The sequence below is a fragment of the Mytilus californianus genome, unplaced genomic scaffold (genome assembly GCF_021869535.1).
Source record: "Mytilus californianus isolate M0D057914Y unplaced genomic scaffold, xbMytCali1.0.p SCAF_5, whole genome shotgun sequence".
Classification (NCBI taxonomy): domain Eukaryota; kingdom Metazoa; phylum Mollusca; class Bivalvia; order Mytilida; family Mytilidae; genus Mytilus; species Mytilus californianus.
In genome coordinates, this window is record NW_026262701.1 from 15,417,476 (window position 1) to 15,437,836 (window position 20,361).

The 20,361-nt window shown below is 33.7% G+C and overlaps 1 protein-coding gene across 3 annotated transcripts in view; it reads left to right on the top strand.

Annotated features, from left to right (window-relative positions):
- The first annotated feature begins 13,301 nt into the window (after nucleotides 1-13,301).
- The window catches only part of LOC127703110 (sodium- and chloride-dependent glycine transporter 2-like), a 102,737-nt gene continuing 95,677 nt past the window's right edge, over nucleotides 13,302-20,361 (top strand). For 2 of the 3 annotated variants that reach the window (XM_052207557.1, XM_052207552.1), the window contains exon 1: nucleotides 13,302-13,379. The gene's annotated coding sequence lies outside the window, so the exon portion shown is untranslated. Of the gene's footprint in view, nucleotides 13,380-15,818; nucleotides 15,973-20,361 lie in introns of those variants that run through there. The other variant, XM_052207554.1, reaches the window with a different exon arrangement.

Sequence of the window (20,361 nt, forward strand, 5' to 3'; positions counted from 1 at the left end):
TTAAAAGCCATATTTGAAAATCTTACAAAATCCTTGTTATTTTTCTTAGTTTTTAAAAGAGAAAAGCGGACAACGTTAATAGTATGAAAAATCTAGAGAGAATCATTTCCCGCCAAATTTTCAAAAGCTTATATGTCGAAAACAAGCACACGGACCCATCGTTTTTTTCTTATTTTTTAGTTCCTTAATTCATATTGTTTCAATAAATAACAGTCTTTTAAAAAGCTTGTTATTTTGAAACAGAGTAGCGAACATCCTTAATTATATATTCCTGTTTATACTTAATTCATCATAGTCATGGTTTACCATGTTATCCCTGACTGATGATGGAGCTTGCCTTCGAGTTATTTAGGGAGCTACCATTTGATTTTTATGGGGGCTAGGATGAAATTTGAAAAAAATAGGCAGGACAGGAGTTTGAGTAAAAAAAAAGGCAGGATGAGATTATTTGCAAAAAAAAAGGCAGGATGACAATTTATGTAAAAAAAAAAGTCAGGATAAACTAAAAAAAAAAAAGGCAGGACCGAATAGAGTAAAAAATAAAAAAAAGGCAGGACCGTATAGAGGGAAACATAAATAGGCAGGACAAAATTTTTCATCCTAGCCCCCCCCCCCCCCCCCATAAAAATCAAATGGTAGCTCCCTTATAAACTTTTAAATTAAACTCAAATTTTCACTAAACAGTCGATAATGGTAGGTGGGAATACTTTGTGTGCCGAAAAAAAAATCATCAGAAAGATAAAAGATTAATCTATTTAAAGCATTGACTTGCATCTCTGCCCCCGGCAACAGTTTTTTTTCTTGGAAAAAATCCAAAAAATAGGTAATAATCTCATCGAAAAGAGAAAGTCAAGTACACCTTTTTTATGTTCAGGCGTGTTTGAGTTGACTGTCACAAAGTTTGACCGTTTCCACTGTTTTAATAGCAACACCCTTTTCTTATGAGTAATAACAACAGAGTAGGTGTGTTTGAATAACAAATTTTCAATATAAAACTTGAACAAAAAGCTCTGGACGACAGACTTTACAAGTGGTTCTTAAATATGCATTTCTACAAAAAAATCTATTTTTTTGTGTGTATTATTCGTCTTCAACCTCTGAAATGGTTAAGTCCGCCTTTCCATGAAATATGATTTTTTTTTAATTATGTATTTTGAACTTTCGAAAATTCACCCTGACAACCAATCAAACAATAGTTTTAAGTTGACAAAATGCGTAAAATAAAATTGAGAATGGAAATGGGGAATGTGTCAAAGAGACAACAACCCGACCACAGAGCAGACAACAGATGAAAACCACCAATAGGTCTTCAATGCAGCGAGAAACTCCCGCACCCGGAGGGTTCCTTCAGCTGGCCCTTAAACAAATATGTATACTAGTTCAGTGATAATAGACGTCATACTAAACTCCAAATTATACACAGGAAACTAAAATTAAAAATGATAAAAGACTAACAAAGACCAGAGGCTCCTGACTTGGGACAGGCGCAAAAATGCGGCGGGGTTAAACATGTTTTTTGAAATCTCAACCCTCCCCCTATACCTCTAGCCAATGTAAAAAAAATAAACGCACAACAGTACGCACAGTAAAACTCAGTATAAGAGAAGTCCGAGTCCGATGTCAGAATATGAAATAAAAGAAAATAAACAAAATGACAATAATACATAAATAACAAGAGACTACTAGCAGTTACTGACATGCCAGCTCCAGACCTCAATTAAACTGATTGAAAGATTATGTCTTCATCATATGAATATTAGGCACAATCCCTCCTGTTAGGGGTTTAGTATTATACCGTCATAAAATATATGAGAAGAACATAACCCGTGTCATGCCAACAACTGGTTTAAGAATAATTGTAACATGATTCTTCTTTTTTCCTTTGATCTTTTTATGGAATTAAATAGAGACGACAAACATGTACCATAATGTATGCTTTAAAATGAAGCAAACAAATAATATTGCATGAAAAGTCACATGGGCCTATATGACTCGATGAGAAAACAGCCATGCAATAACCAACAACACTAAAACCAATATTGCATGAGTAAGCTCCGCCTCCTTAGGAAAAGATTACGCCTACAAGAAAGCACACGTATAAATGTCAATTTTAATAGGTTTCAAATAAAAAATACAAATTGAAGGAAATCTCTGCAGGCTTTTTCCGTTAGGCAAGAGAACAAAAAATATAATGCCCACTCCTAAAGTTCAAGAAGTGGTCGAAAAAAATAAATATAACTTCTGTCACTTCTGAAACAGAACGTATATTTGCCAAAAAACCCGACATATTAATATACCAAAATGAAATGTTGCTCACATGCAGAGTTAATATAAAAGTGAGTTAAGTTGAAGTTGTAATTTGAAAATTGAACTACCCCTTTAGTATTTGTAACGGTGTGGTCCTTTGACGTTTTATCACTGGAATGGCCAATACGCTCTTCCTCCACATATGAATAGAATACAATATTTTTATTTCCAAAACTACAGGGCCCATAAAGGGAATATAAATCAGATGATCGACATAATTGAAATGTGTACTAAAATAAAACATCCCAGTAAATATTTACAGAGTTCCGATTTAAAGCAAAAAAAAAAAAAAAAAAAGACGATAAGCGCAAATCAATCGAAATTTATTTTAAAAAAACACACACACACCTGAGAGAGAACTAAATCATCGCCTTCGATGTCTAGCCAATCTGGAAAGGGAATACGTCTGCCGTGCTTCCTAAAATATGTAGACACTGCGGTTTATTATATCTTCCCGCTAAACGATGATTTTTTTCCTGCACGGACTGTCGTCTTTTCAATCTATAACTTAATGGGCGGGTCATTCATGTCACAAATCATTTATAGCAACGCCTTCCTCGTTAGCTAAAATAAACTTCTCACGCTTTGCGTTCGAAAGTTTATTTTTCTAACTCGGAATACTATGCTATAAATATAACATGTGTTTAATTCCGATGCAAAGACCCTATAAGTGAATCAATATTAAAGCCAAAATATGCAATCTTTAATGACCTGACAACAGTATCGTAACTATATCCCTTCTTAATAAGTCTGTTTAAAGGTTTTGTTAGCTGTTGAGGTGAATACTGACATTTGTGTGCTTTGTAAAGAATATTACTTGATGCTTAATAGGTAGTTGATGCATTACATGATGCTTAATAGGTAGTTGATGCATTTGTCTTTTAAAATACAACTGTCATGTTAGAATGGTAATGATGCTGTGTGGATAAAGTTGTCGGTTTTAAAGAGCTAAATTTAAATTGACAGCGCGTCATCCCTTCAATGGCTTCCATTTTCGCGATTGAAAACATTATGTGTTGTAATTGCGAGATAATTTTGACATTGTAGAATCCTTACTGGGACCAAGACAAATCGAGCTAATCTTAAGACCAGTTTTAAAGACAGCCCAGTTTGACGATTTCCGTTGTAGTGACTCTTTGTATATCCTATTTTGGGGATATTTTTTTACGTTCACAGTTAATCGCAACATCTAATTCAAATCAATCTAACGAGAAGTTACTCCCCAAAAAATAAACCAACAATTAATCATTCTTAAATATTGGGATAACGCTATGAATTAAACTATAAAAAAAGTATTTTCACGAGCTGATCCTAACCAGAGACATATAATACATTGTATTATATGTCTCTGTCCTAACATACATGTAGAATATTTTAGAGGAAAAATCAAATGTTGAACATTTTTGTATATCTCACACATTAGAATAAAAACAGTTCAATACACTCAAAAATCGCAGAGGAAATAATGGAGTAATGGATGAAGATAGATACTCATTTGACAAAGCAGAGTCTCTTGTACTGAGGAAGAATAAACACATGGTTTGATGAATTGGTGGACGACGATTCGTCTTTCGAAGAAAACGAATAAAGCGATACTTTAGGTGACCATGATGAGGAAGAAACTGATTGATTTTAACTCATTTGTGACGATACTTCTTTTAAACATATTGTAAAGATATTATGAAAACATAATTGTTACTTTGGTATCCTTAATATCAAGTTCATCGAGAAAGATGGGATAGTTTCCACAGAAACCACCATCATAGTCACATAACTGTTTATTCAGTGAAAGGGCATTACCTATATAACAGAAAATTATTTAAAAGATAATAATTAATGCTAGCTTATTTTAATTTTTCTTTACAATTTGTGTATGAAGTCTGCCTCGTCAGAATAAAGGAACAAGTCGATAAACAGAGAGGTATAGTTGATTCCTGTAGGAATACAGATTGTCTATACGGAAAAAAAGTTCTCCAAACGCAACAAATGTGTTGTTGATAAAACAATCTAATATTTTGATGATATCAGTTTCAGAGATTTTTCCCTTCGGAAAAAAAAATATTTTTTATCTGTGTTTGGTATTTTTGTTTTAAGAAACAAAGGAGAACTACTTTTTTCAGTGTGTCATTAAGAAGAAAAGTCAAATATTTTAAAACTATTGCAAGTGGAATGGGACTCTTTTTGTAAGTGCTTATACATATTTTTTTGTTATATCTACATTTGAATCACACCATCCCTGAATTATACTGTTGTTTGTCTTTTGGTCTTTTTTCTTCTGTATTTGCCATGGCGTTGTCAGTTTATTTTCGACATCTTCGAGTTTGAATGTCCCTTTGGTATCTTTCGCCTCTCTTTTAGGTTGTTTCATAGAAACTCGGAAGCCTTGTTATATAAAAAGATTTAATTTTCTACATCACCGAAACGTACATTTAGTACGGCGGCTACGTGAAAAATTGTGCACATCCTGCTACAAGCATGAAACTTGGCACAAAGCTTCCTCTAGTATTACTCTTTGATTTCAGATAGGGAGGCAATCTGAAAAAAGCACCACTTCCGGTAAAATCCAAAATGGCGGACATTATACTTACATCAGCCCAATATCGAAGGCTGGTATGTGAAAAGGTATTATAATCATGCTACTATCATTATATTCGGCACAAACCTTTGTTCTGTGCTACTTTTGGATACATTATATAGATTATATGTCTTTAAAAACCCTACTTCCGGTAAAATTCAATATGGCGGACATTGTACTAAAATAAGCGTATTTTTTTAGGGAGTGTAATTGAAATGTGTTTTAATGTATTGCTACTATCATAATATTGTGCAGGAACCTTTCTATGGTGCTTCTCATGGATACAATATATAGGACATATGTCTTTAAAACCCCTAATTCCGGTAATATCCAATATGACGGACATAGAAATATCAATTTTTTTATTTTTATATTCAACTTTTTTCAAAATGTAAAAAAAAAGTGTTTTTTGTGCCGGTCATTAAACTTTTGGCTTTAAGTTATCCCCAAACCACTAATTCACTATTATGTTTAAAATGTTTAAATACACAGTTAACACTTCCGGTAAAAACAATCTGGCGTAAATTTCAGAGATGAGTACTCAATCTGTATCTTCGATGTAGAGTTTCGAGTAGAGTGATTAAAAAAAATTAAGTCACTTAAGTACTAAAACATCTTTAAAATTACTAATATATGGCCGCAAATAGATGTCTATTCACCATCACCACCACAAGCACATAAAGCAGTGCACGGGGGACCAGATTTTCCACATTTACAACGACCGCGGCATCCTTTCTTACATTCACAATGTACAAGCTCCTGACAAGATGACGAGGCCTCATCTGATGAGTTTGTTTGATCGTACATCAAAACCACGTATCGTTCTATCAATGACATTATCAAATCCATATCTGGTGATGTAGGCTGATCAATCATCATTCTAAATGCTAAACTCACATCCTCAAATGCCATCCATGTCTCCCATGCAGTCTTTTTTCCTTTTCCAGCAAACGAAGATACCGTATCACAACCGGTAAAGGCATGGAACACAGGAAGTGTGTGTGATCGCTCAATGCCTAGTGCATTTGAAAGGTCATAGATAGATATAGATCTAAAGCTTTTTCCACTCCCAAACGCAAGCCATAGTTCGTCTGCCCCTATGTCACGGAATAGCGAAACAGCAATGACAGCAACATCAGTATCGACTGTTCGAATCATGACTCGTTTAAGTCCGTGTTTCACTGCATCAGGCACATGCACCATGATTCTAGTGTCAGCCTCTTCATGTGAACATGGTGCTAAACTTTAAACATCATCACGTGGTGGATAACATAGCACATCCTGAGCATTTGTTGCTACAACTACCTTTTCCTCAAAATTTTGTTGAGCAACGTGCTGTGAAAGAAAACTAAAAAGTTCTTTCTTATTGTTGTCATCTCTCAGAAAACTTTGCCAATTTTGAGGAATGTTGTTTTGACCCTTGACTCGTCTGCGTATTCCCTTCCCCCTCTTGCTTCTTGTAGCAACCTTCAAAAAATTGTCTATGTACGCATCCCAAACTACATCCACTCTTGTTACAGTTTCCAGGTGTTTCTAATGTAAGGACAGAACACCAAATCAGCATAATCGTCAAAGGTACGAGATGTTGATGGTTTAAGCATATTCACAATTGCTGACGATTGTAACAAGAGTGGATGTAGTCTGGCATGCGTACATAGACAATAGTTTGAAGGCCGCTATTCCGTGACATAGGGGCAGACGAACTATGGCTTGCGTTTGGGAGTGGAAAAAGCTTTAGATATATATCTATCCATGACCTTTCAAATGCACTAGGCATTGAGCGATCACACACACTTCCTCTGTTCCATGCCTTTACCGGTTGTGATACGGTATCTTCGTTTGCTGGAAAAGGAAAAAAGACTGCATGGGAGACATGGATGGCATTTGAGGATGTGAGTTTAGCATTTAGAATGATGATTGATCAGCCTACATCACCAGATATGGATTTGATAATGTCATTGATAGAACGATACGTGGTTTAGATGTACGATCGAACAAACTCATCAGATGGGGTTAACGAAACAAGAAATCAACTGTTTGCGCAAAAGGGAAGACTTACTGAGGCTATTCCGCCGACTCGGTCTAGTCTTTTCCAGCATGTAAAACGTGCAATATACCAAGGCGGGTGTGTATGGGGAACGAGCTTGGAATTGGTTCCTATTGTGGATGTAAGAAAGGATGCCGCGGTCGTTGTAAATGTGGAAAATCTGGTCTCCCGTGCACTGCTTTATGTGCTTGTGGTGGTGATTGTGAACAGACATGTATTTGCGGCCATATATTAGTAATTTTAAAGATGTTTTAGTACTTTAGTGACTTAATTTTTTTTAATCAATCTATCCAAAACTCTACATTGAGGATACAAATTGAGTACTCATCTCTGTTTATTACGCCATATTGTTTTTTACCGGAAGTGTTAACTTTGTATTAAAACATTTTAAACATAATAGTGAATTAGTGGTTTGGGGATAACTTAAAGCCAAAAGTTTAATGACCGGCACAAAAAACACTTTTTTTTACATTTTGAAAAAAGTTGAATATTAAAATAAAAAATTGATATTTCTATGTCCGTCATATTGGATATTACAGGAATTAGGGGTTTAAAAGACATATGTCCTATATATTGTATCCATGAGAATCACCAAAGAAAGGTTCCTGCACAATATAATGATAGTAGCAATACATTAAAACACATTTCAATTACCCTCCCTAAAAAATACGCTTATTTTAGTACAATGTCTGCCATATTGGATTTTACCGGAAGTAGGGTTTTTAAAGACATATAATCTATATAATGTATCGAAAAGTAGCACAGAACAAAGGTTTGTGCCGAATATAATGATAGTAGCATGATTATAACACCTTTTCACATACCAGACTTCGATATTGGGCTGATTTAGTATAATGTCCGCCATATTAGATTTTACCGGAAGTGGTGCATTTTTTCAGATTGCCTCCCTATCTGAAATCATAGAGTAATACTAGAGGAAGCTTTGTGCCAAGTTTCATGCTTGTAGCAGGATGTGCACAATTCTTCTGAAATATGCTTGTAGCCGCTGCACTAAAAACTCTACATTGAGGATACAGATTGAGTACTCATCTGTTTTTTACGCCATATTGTTTATTACCGGAAGTGTTAACTTTGTATTAAAACATTTTAAACATAATAGTTAATTAGTGGTTTGGGGATAACTTAAAGCCAAAAGTTTAATGACCGGCACAAAAAACACTTTTTTTACATTTTGAAAAAAGTTGAATATAAAAATAAAAAATTGATATTTCTATGTCCGTCATATTGGATATTACCGGAATTAGGGGTTTTAAAGACATATGTCCTATATATTGTATCCATGAGAAGCACCAAAGAAAGGTTCCTGCACAATATAATGATAGTAGCAATACATTAAAACACATTTCAATTACCCTCCCTAAAAAATACGCTTATTTTAGTACAATGTCTGCCATATTGGATTTTACCGGAAGTAGGGTTTTTAAAGACATATAATCTATATAATGTATCCAAAAGTAGCACAGAACAAAGGTTTGTGCCGAATATAATGATAGTAGCATGATTATAACACCTTTTCACATACCAGACTTCGATATTGGGCTGATTTAGTATAATGTCCGCCATATTAGATTTTACCGGAAGTGGTGCATTTTTTCAGATTGCCTCCCTATCTGAAATCATAGAGTAATACTAGAGGAAGCTTTGTGCCAAGTTTCATGCTTGTAGCAGGATGTGCACAATTCTTCTGAAATATGCTTGTAGCCGCTGCACTAAAAACTCTACATTGAGGATACAGATTGAGTACTCATCTGTTTTTTACGCCATATTGTTTATTACCGGAAGTGTTAACTTTGTATTAAAACATTTTAAACATAATAGTGAATTAGTGGTTTGGGGATAACTTAAAGCCAAAAGTTTAATGACCGGCACAAAAAACACTTTTTTTACATTTTGAAAAAAGTTGAATATAAAAATAAAAAATTGATATTTCTATGTCCGTCATATTAGATATTACCGGAATTAGGGGTTTTAAAGACATATGTCCTATATATTGTATCCATGAGAAGCACCAAAGAAAGGTTCCTGCACAATATAATGATAGTAGCAATACATTAAAACACATTTCAATTACCCTCCCTAAAAAATACGCTTATTTTAGTACAATGTCTGCCATATTGGATTTTACCGGAAGTAGGGTTTTTAAAGACATATAATCTATATAATGTATCCAAAAGTAGCACAGAACAAAGGTTTGTGCCGAATATAATGATAGTAGCATGATTATAACACCTTTTCACATACCAGACTTCGATATTGGGCTGATTTAGTATAATGTCCGCCATATTAGATTTTACCGGAAGTGGTGCATTTTTTCAGATTGCCTCCCTATCTGAAATCATAGAGTAATACTAGAGGAAGCTTTGTGCCAAGTTTCATGCTTGTAGCAGGATGTGCACAATTCTTCTGAAATATGCTTGTAGCCGCTGCACTAAAAACTCTACATTGAGGATACAGATTGAGTACTCATCTGTTTTTTACGCCATATTGTTTATTACCGGAAGTGTTAACTTTGTATTAAAACATTTTAAACATAATAGTTAATTAGTGGTTTGGGGATAACTTAAAGCCAAAAGTTTAATGACCGGCACAAAAAACACTTTTTTTACATTTTGAAAAAAGTTGAATATAAAAATAAAAAATTGATATTTCTATGTCCGTCATATTGGATATTACCGGAATTAGGGGTTTTAAAGACATATGTCCTATATATTGTATCCATGAGAAGCACCAAAGAAAGGTTCCTGCACAATATAATGATAGTAGCAATACATTAAAACACATTTCAATTACCCTCCCTAAAAAATACGCTTATTTTAGTACAATGTCTGCCATATTGGATTTTACCGGAAGTAGGGTTTTTAAAGACATATAATCTATATAATGTATCCAAAAGTAGCACAGAACAAAGGTTTGTGCCGAATATAATGATAGTAGCATGATTATAACACCTTTTCACATACCAGACTTCGATATTGGGCTGATTTAGTATAATGTCCGCCATATTAGATTTTACCGGAAGTGGTGCATTTTTTCAGATTGCCTCCCTATCTGAAATCATAGAGTAATACTAGAGGAAGCTTTGTGCCAAGTTTCATGCTTGTAGCAGGATGTGCACAATTCTTCTGAAATATGCTTGTAGCCGCTGCACTAAAAACTCTACATTGAGGATACAGATTGAGTACTCATCTGTTTTTTACGCCATATTGTTTATTACCGGAAGTGTTAACTTTGTATTAAAACATTTTAAACATAATAGTGAATTAGTGGTTTGGGGATAACTTAAAGCCAAAAGTTTAATGACCGGCACAAAAAACACTTTTTTTACATTTTGAAAAAAGTTGAATATAAAAATAAAAAATTGATATTTCTATGTCCGTCATATTAGATATTACCGGAATTAGGGGTTTTAAAGACATATGTCCTATATATTGTATCCATGAGAAGCACCAAAGAAAGGTTCCTGCACAATATAATGATAGTAGCAATACATTAAAACACATTTCAATTACCCTCCCTAAAAAATACGCTTATTTTAGTACAATGTCTGCCATATTGGATTTTACCGGAAGTAGGGTTTTTAAAGACATATAATCTATATAATGTATCCAAAAGTAGCACAGAACAAAGGTTTGTGCCGAATATAATGATAGTAGCATGATTATAACACCTTTTCACATACCAGACTTCGATATTGGGCTGATTTAGTATAATGTCCGCCATATTAGATTTTACCGGAAGTGGTGCATTTTTTCAGATTACCTCCCTATCTGAAATCATAGAGTAATACTAGAGGAAGCTTTGTGCCAAGTTTCATGCTTGTAGCAGGATGTGCACAATTCTTCTGAAATATGCTTGTAGCCGCTGCACTAAAAACTCTACATTGAGGATACAGATTGAGTACTCATCTGTTTTTTACGCCATATTGTTTATTACCGGAAGTGTTAACTTTGTATTAAAACATTTTAAACATAATAGTGAATTAGTGGTTTGGGGATAACTTAAAGCCAAAAGTTTAATGACCGGCACAAAAAACACTTTTTTTACATTTTGAAAAAAGTTGAATATAAAAATAAAAAATTGATATTTCTATGTCCGTCATATTGGATATTACCGGAATTAGGGGTTTTAAAGACATATGTCCTGTATATTGTATCCATGAGAAGCACCAAAGAAAGGTTCCTGCACAATATAATGATAGTAGCACTACATTAAAACACATTTCAATTACCCTCCCTAAAAAATACGCTTATTTTAGTACAATGTCTGCCATATTGGATTTTACCGGAAGTAGGGTTTTTAAAGACATATAATCTATATAATGTATCCAAAAGTAGCACAGAACAAAGGTTTGTGCCGAATATAATGATAGTAGCATGATTATAACACCTTTTCACATACCAGACTTCGATATTGGGCTGATTTAGTATAATGTCCGCCATATTAGATTTTACCGGAAGTGGTGCATTTTTTCAGATTGCCTCCCTATCTGAAATCATAGAGTAATACTAGAGGAAGCTTTGTGCCAAGTTTCATGCTTGTAGCAGGATGTGCACAATTCTTCTGAAATATGCTTGTAGCCGCTGCACTAAAAACTCTACATTGAGGATACAGATTGAGTACTCATCTGTTTTTTACGCCATATTGTTTATTACCGGAAGTGTTAACTTTGTATTAAAACATTTTAAACATAATAGTGAATTAGTGGTTTGGGGATAACTTAAAGCCAAAAGTTTAATGACCGGCACAAAAAACACTTTTTTTACATTTTGAAAAAAGTTGAATATAAAAATAAAAAATTGATATTTCTATGTCCGTCATATTGGATATTACCGGAATTAGGGGTTTTAAAGACATATGTCCTATATATTGTATCCATGAGAAGCACCAAAGAAAGGTTCCTGCACAATATAATGATAGTAGCAATACATTAAAACACATTTCAATTACCCTCCCTAAAAAATACGCTTATTTTAGTACAGTGTCTGCCATATTGGATTTTACCGGAAGTAGGGTTTTTAAAGACATATAATCTATATAATGTATCCAAAAGTAGCACAGAACAAAGGTTTGTGCCGAATATAATGATAGTAGCATGATTATAACACCTTTTCACATACCAGACTTCGATATTGGGCTGATTTAGTATAATGTCCGCCATATTAGATTTTACCGGAAGTGGTGCATTTTTTCAGATTGCCTCCCTATCTGAAATCATAGAGTAATACTAGAGGAAGCTTTGTGCCAAGTTTCATGCTTGTAGCAGGATGTGCACAATTCTTCTGAAATATGCTTGTAGCCGCTGCACTAAAAACTCTACATTGAGGATACAGATTGAGTACTCATCTGTTTTTTACGCCATATTGTTTATTACCGGAAGTGTTAACTTTGTATTAAAACATTTTAAACATAATAGTGAATTAGTGGTTTGGGGATAACTTAAAGCCAAAAGTTTAATGACCGGCACAAAAAACACTTTTTTTACATTTTGAAAAAAGTTGAATATAAAAATAAAAAATTGATATTTCTATGTCCGTCATATTGGATATTACCGGAATTAGGGGTTTTAAAGACATATGTCCTGTATATTGTATCCATGAGAAGCACCAAAGAAAGGTTCCTGCACAATATAATGATAGTAGCAATACATTAAAACACATTTCAATTACCCTCCCTAAAAAATACGCTTATTTTAGTACAATGTCTGCCATATTGGATTTTACCGGAAGTAGGGTTTTTAAAGACATATAATCTATATAATGTATCCAAAAGTAGCACAGAACAAAGGTTTGTGCCGAATATAATGATAGTAGCATGATTATAACACCTTTTCACATACCAGACTCCGATATTGGGCTGATTTAGTATAATGTCCGCCATATTAGATTTTACCGGAAGTGGTGCATTTTTTCAGATTGCCTCCCTATCTGAAATCATAGAGTAATACTAGAGGAAGCTTTGTGCCAAGTTTCATGCTTGTAGCAGGATGTGCACAATTCTTCTGAAATATGCTTGTAGCCGCTGCACTAATTGGAAAAATCTATCTTTCGTAAAAATTCTTTGAAGATGACATAAAAACTCTTATAAACAGTCTGTGTCGACATTAATGTATTACAAGTTCTTTTAGACATTAATTGGGCAATTTGTCAGCTATTCAATGTCCTTGCATATTTAATAGAATCCCTTTTCTTTTCATGAATACTGTATAGCCATGACCATTTAAATATCAAAACTCATTAATTCAATATCTTTTTTTCAAATACATAAATACTGTATAGCCATGACCATTTAAATATCAAAATTCATTAATTCAATATCTTTTTTCAAATACTATGCAAGTCATCGAGACAAATTTGGACATTTCACAATATAACAGACAAGTGATTGCACAATTGTTAAAAGTATATCTCTGGATTTGAAACATACTGTATGGTAAGTTTTGTTAGCTTACGTCATTCCCTTTAAAGGTATTGTTTCTTTATATCTTCAAAGGATTACTGGTAGATGTACATATATGAAAACAGACTGTCAGCATATATTTAGGATAATTCGAGGGTCACTGATGAGTCTTATAACTTGTCGATAACTTTTCTCTTGCACGCACCACTTTGAATACTAACGGGACTTCTTACTCTATTGTTATTACAATCAGCCCGCTTTCTATACTCCAAAATTCATACGCCTAACAACAATATATTGTTTAACCGTTCACTTTCGCCAGGTTTTATCATTTTAATTTCCAGCGCTTGTAACAATGCAAATTGCTCGACCTGTATTTTTTTGTTATGTCAATTCCATGCATAGTGAAATACAAGTCGTATCATCCAAGAATGGATGCAAACATAATAATATTCTTCGTCCAACTGTCCTGTTTAGTAAAAATAAGTACATTTTAAAGCGAGTTTCTCTTTTAGTTTGTAACTGAAAGTACATTTTTTAAAGCAAACTTCTCTTTTAGTTTGTAACTGAACGTACATTTTATTTTTTAACAGCGAGCTTCTCTTTTAGTTTGTAACTGAACAGCATAGGCAGGGGATTCAATGATAGCTTGTAAAATACAGGGAACTATAGATTCATTTTCACATCTAAAACCGAATATACAAATTCTGGGAACAAATTCATAACTTACTATTGCAATTTCGTAACTTATTTTTACGACTTTACAATTTATAGCTATTTTAATATCTAATACCGACATAACATCTTTTATTTACAACTTCATAATTCACATTTGCGACTTTTTACATCACATTTACTACCATATACTCACAATATTGAGTGAAAACACACACTTTCGACCTTGAAATTCAAACAATCGACCAGAAAGTCATATTAACGATAACAAAACGCTATTAGTATACTGGTATATTATATGAACCATTATTCCTACTATGGATTTATAACTCACATTTGCGATTATGCTATGTATTAACGAAAACCTTCCAAATGGGTTAATTTTATTTGTTGTGATTCGTTTCATCGGTATTGAGAAATATTTCACTAGCTCATCCCATGATCCTGCTGGTATGCAGTGCACTCAGGATGATTGTTATAATTGTAGTGCATGTATACTGATTTGAAAATTATACAATTGTTTAAATGGAAAGGTATTTTTACTTTTGAAGATTTATGAACTTTTACTCAGCTAATGGGCAAAATAAATGACTAATTTATTTATTTAATGGACAAATCAAATGATTAATTTATTGATTTGTCTTTAATTTAATTTTTAAACTTCAGTACATATGTATCATTTTCAACCACTTTTACACACATCTCCTTTAACATGCGGTTGTCTTCGCTGGTTACTTATATATAGAAGAAAATACTAACGTTTTATACGTTTGTATCGTTATTTGTTTCAGTATAACTCATTTAAGAGAACTTTTCATATGAATATGTTATCAAGTGCCAGTCTTTGTAAGAATCAGGCAATTTAGAAAAAATTCAAAAAATGGCCGGGAAAAGCATAACGACGTAACCATCTTTTTTGTAGTTATCCTCATCCTGCGTGAGAAATGAAGGGTCTTTCGTTTCTACGTATCTGGTAATCGAGAAATCTCTAGATAACTTTTGGTTAGAATGATAGCAAATCACGGAGTTAGCTCCCCTTAATTGTTTATTTCAACCAAATTATAACTTGAATTACCAGAACAGGAAAAGGAAACGAATGTTATATTCTTGCACCATTATACAATTATACAATTTGAACATAAATCAATGTCAACTTAAGTGGGTTTTTGTTTGTCATGTTTTACCACTGCCTGATTCTTAGGCAGATTGCACAGGCACTTGTCTCAGAAAAAAAATTCCTATATATCTTAATTAAGGTATATAGGGGGGGTGGGGGAATCTGAGACAAGTGCCTGTGGCAGATTGGAACTTAACAACGTCGTTACGGAATAAATGTGTATATGTGATAAATATATATAATATAGTCAAATGCGTTTTTTTAAAATATACTTTTTCCCTTTTTTGGTCTTTTGGAAAATGTTGTTTGTGCTGTAGACCCCTCTACCAAAAATTTGTTTTGCATGCACACGTATAAAAATTGTGGTTTTTATCCAACGCAATCATAGGTTTGAACGTTGTTTACAATTTAGACTTGTTTATATATACATAACAAGTCTAAAAGTGTACAACATCACCAAAAAAAAAAAAATTAAATGAACAAATGTTAAATATTTTGGATAACAGATATCCTTCATCAGTATGATCACGATGTAAAATGAATATATCAATCTAATCTTATTATAAAACTACAACAATCTTGAAATTTATACAATAAAACATTCAAAACTGAACATCATAGAGACGCCTGTACAATTCTTTTTTTTTCTTCATTTAAGTAGGTTATATAGCTATTTACAACAGAGACTGCAAAGATATGCTTCAATAAAAATAGAAATGTGCGATATGAACTGGTACAACTCTAAAATTTCAAAGATGACCCCAGTTAAGATGTTACAACAACGGTTGCGTGGAAATACATTCCCAATAAACAGGCACTGACCGTTCTAAGCTGGTATAATATTTCAAATTTGACACCGGTAGAGTAATTAAAACAGAGGCTGCGCATTTAAACATTCCAAACGAATAGCAGTTTGATAATGATTAAAACAATGATAATAAATATTGACAAAGGATTAATAATTAAACGTGACTGCGTACTTGTACATCCCTCCCAAATAAATAGAACCCTGTAATTTAAACTGGTATAATTCGAAAATTCCTTAAAACTGTAAGAGTCCAGTACGGAAGCCTGAGCCTTATTCCACATTCAGTGAAATATTGAAGGTGGTTGATTGGGGTGGATGGTGGGTGAAATTGAAAACTTATTCCTATAGAGTAAACGTCCTTTGTATTCAACAGCAAAATCAAAAGTGAGAAGCTGGCAGCCTGCAATTGTAATCTGAGAACCTAATCCCTGATATCAGATAGACCAAATTAGACATGACCTTTGACCTTATAATGGAATCGACTGCCCCATCTCATGGAAGAAACCATCCCGTCTGAATAAACAACACTTATACTCTGCATAAGTTACAATTTATACTTTCGTCCTGGAGGAAAATGACAGCTTAAGTAATATTGATAGACTGATGCCAAGTGATCACTTGAGACCTACATGACATGTAAGCACAAAGGAGACGACGAATGCCAAGTGACGCCCCTAACACATTGTATGTGATCCTTGATACCACTGTGCTTTATGATTACCTCAAGACCTCTAACTTAAATTTGGAGATCCTCTTATATAATAGTTTCTTCAAGTGTTGCTCTTTAACCCTGGAACAGCTGGTGCCAAATTATACTCAACATAAACATGTACATGTATATACAACATGGGACCAAACGCTACAGTCTCTCAACTTGTCTTTAAGATGAAGAACCACAATTACTGACCATATAAAAACCAGAACCAGACAAATGACTAAACCTGACGCAAGTACTTTGACAAATTGATAAGGCTGTTGTTAACAAAGGCTTGATAAAGTTTCACTTTTAATATATAATATAAGTTTGCCCTTTGGGAGTCAGTATCTCAGCTGGGAAAATTTTGCTCCAGGCCCTGTCGACGACACTTGGTATAGTGGGTAGCCAAGCCCCGTGGACATGGACACTCCGCCAATCAACTGGAACGCAGAGGGTTCCAAAAGGGGATGAAGCGATGCTTCATCTCGTAGCAGGGTGCTACGAAAAGGGGTTGAATTGACGATGGAGAGATGAAAAGTAGTTAATTACTTGGGGATAAGAAGAGAAATTAACCAGTGGTGAATTTCGTAATGGTCCAAAGATCAGATGTGAAACAGCTGAGTGACCCCCAAGGAATTGAATAGGAAAGTGGTTGTAAGGGGATGGACTTTTAACACCTTGGACACCTTCAATACTTCACTGATAATGAAAGATAGAAATAATAAAATATGTATTTAATCATATGAATCAGTTTTTAAAATGAAACAAACAAATACATGATATTTAAAATACTCAAATGTTTAATATCTACAGGTATGTATTGTACATGTGCAAATGTACACTATATAGTATAAAATAAGAATAAAAGCAAAAATTATTTTACACAGGATATGATGTAATCGATAGATACAAGAATCATGATGATAACTTTTGTTGTGCCTTTTTAATTACATTTTTACTAGTTCATATATAGCGACAATAACTATTAGAATTCCATCTACCTAATGTTTTAATTAAGTGATCCTCAATATTAGATTTTCCAGCTGTTGTAGCAGCTCCAATTCGAAATGAATGTCCGTTAAAGGACTGAGGATTATATCCACAGATACCCAAAAGATGCTTTAACTTGCTGATGAAAAATTCTCTTTCTAGAGCTTTACCCGATTCGTCAATAAATAAAGCACTATTATTTTGAAATTTAAACATGGTTTTCCTTACAATCAAATAATCATGTAAAGCTTTAAATGGACAACAATCATGATTTAGCTTGTGAAGTTGAATATCAACACCCATCCTGAAAAGGTCAGTCTTAGACTGCTTTAAATGTAAAATAACATAGTCAGAATAAAACAAAGCCTCAGATATACATAAATTGTTGTTACAATCAAATGATTTTGACCTGCGAATTGTAAACTCGCCACAGCGTAAGAAACCATAAAAAGCTACTGTAAAAGCAGTATATAACATCTGGTCAATAAAAGGTGAAAAAATTCCTTCTTTAAGCTTAACACATAAATGTTGAAGGATATCAAAAGTTATGGGTAAGCGATCTTTAATGATCGGTTTCTGTAATCTTTTAATAGAATTAAAAAACAAGGACAGTCTCTCTAAATTGTTACTAGAATTTTTGAAAGGAGAACATATATTGTCCTTCAAGCATCTATGTCTAATTCCACATATGTATAGTTTAATTGTAGAGTACTGTAGTTTGGGATGTTGAAAGCAATGTGTAGCGAAATATATCAATAGATCTTCTGACACTGAATGAGGCTTGCTGTCAGTGACACTTATACCATTTAATAGCACAAATTTTAAAAAATGATTATAACCGGTCTCATATGACACTTTTGTCCCTTCAGATATAGAATAATTCCATAATTTACTAACTGTTTCGCTCAGTGCCACATTACTTCTGATGCACTTGGAACTATGCATGGACTCTGTTCTGCTTTTGGGGCCAGCTTGTAAAAACGGGTGATCTGTAAACGAGACAAAGCATCCGAAATTTGGTTTTTATAACCTGGAACATGTTTTGCACTAAAGTAAAAATTATATTTAGCTGCACACCAAGTCAGCTGTCTCATCAATTTCATAATTTCTAGAGTTTTTGATCTCCCCTTTTTCACAATAGCTACAGTGGCCTCATTATTACACCAGAATAATATTCTTTTACAAGACCACTCTGGCCCCCAAAGCAGTGCTGCTACAACAATAGGATATAATTCTAAAAAAGCTATTGAAAGGTTGTTTGTCAATGATGGTAAATCCAAAGGCCAGGTTGAATAAAAGAATTTTCCCTGAAAATAGCCCCCAAATCCTATTGTTGACGCAGCGTCTGTAAATAATTCCATATCAAAGCTACTTGTAAATTCATTTTCATGAAACATAGTAATGCCATTCCAGTTTGACAAAAACGTAACCAAAAATCCAAGTCTGTTCTACATTCTGTGCTTAAATGCACGAAATCAGACAAATCTTTAACTGTAGTTGACAAATTAATCAAATAAGAAACAAAAGACCTTCCAGGTAAAATAACCCTGGAAGCAAAATTAAAATGTCCCAATAACTGTAAAAGTTCTCTTTTTGTACAAGATGATTTGTGTAATATTTTGCGAATAAAATTGCATATCCTTTGCACCTTATTATCAGGTAATCTGGTTTCCATTTTTTGTGAGTCTAGTATGATACCCAAATATTCTAAACAAGTAGTAGGCCCAACTGTTTTATGACTTGCAATGGGAATGTTAAGCCGTTTAAATATTGTCATCATAATTGCCATTGTCCTCTCTCCATCTTTGTCGGGATGGTCAATTGTTAGGAAATCATCTAACAAATGCAGAATATGCTGTACCTTATAGTTTTTCTCAGCAATATAACACACTGCTTGGGAGACAGTGTCAAAAAATTTTAGGACTGGAACGGCATCCAAAGGTGAGCCTAACATAAAAATAATACATAGATTTCCACTTAAAACAAAACAGTGGCCACTGCGTAGGTTTGTAAGGACAAATTTTAAATGCATCGGATATGTCGTACTTGGATAGACTTGCTTTTCTTCCACATTTTGAAATGATGCGGATAGCATCATCTATTTTCACATAAGACATAGAACAATCACTTTTGTCTATCATATCATTAACACTCATACATTCATCATTGTGTGGTGATGACAAATCTAAAATTAATCTTTTCTTATCGGAATATTTCCCCGTTGCTACCCCTAGAGGGCTTACTCTAAAACGAGGAAAAGGACTATGTTGAAATGGCCCATACACAAAACCTTTTTCACATTCTTTCTTTATCAAATCTGAAACAACTGTAGATTGCGACCTAGCCGAGTAATTATTTTTGCATACTTTGGAAACCCATGTATCATATTTTACCATAGAATCGAAACCATTTCTTAATCCATTTATCAAATATGATCTGAAATTTATATCTGGATGATTCTGCAGCTCATGCTCAAGTTTTTCTATGTTGATAGGAGTTGATGCTTTCATCGAATAATCTTCCAAATGTACATGTAGTCATGATTTGTTATCAGGTTTAGTCTGAGTAACATCTTTGCTACTAGTGTTATTTTTGTAGGTTTGTGAATATTTTTGAGGAACATGAACATTGTGATGGTTTTGTCTATTACCTGTACATGTAGGTGCGGGGTGACCTGTAGATCTACAAGTTGAGCAAGTGTGAAGAAGGTTGCATGTTGTTCTGAAAC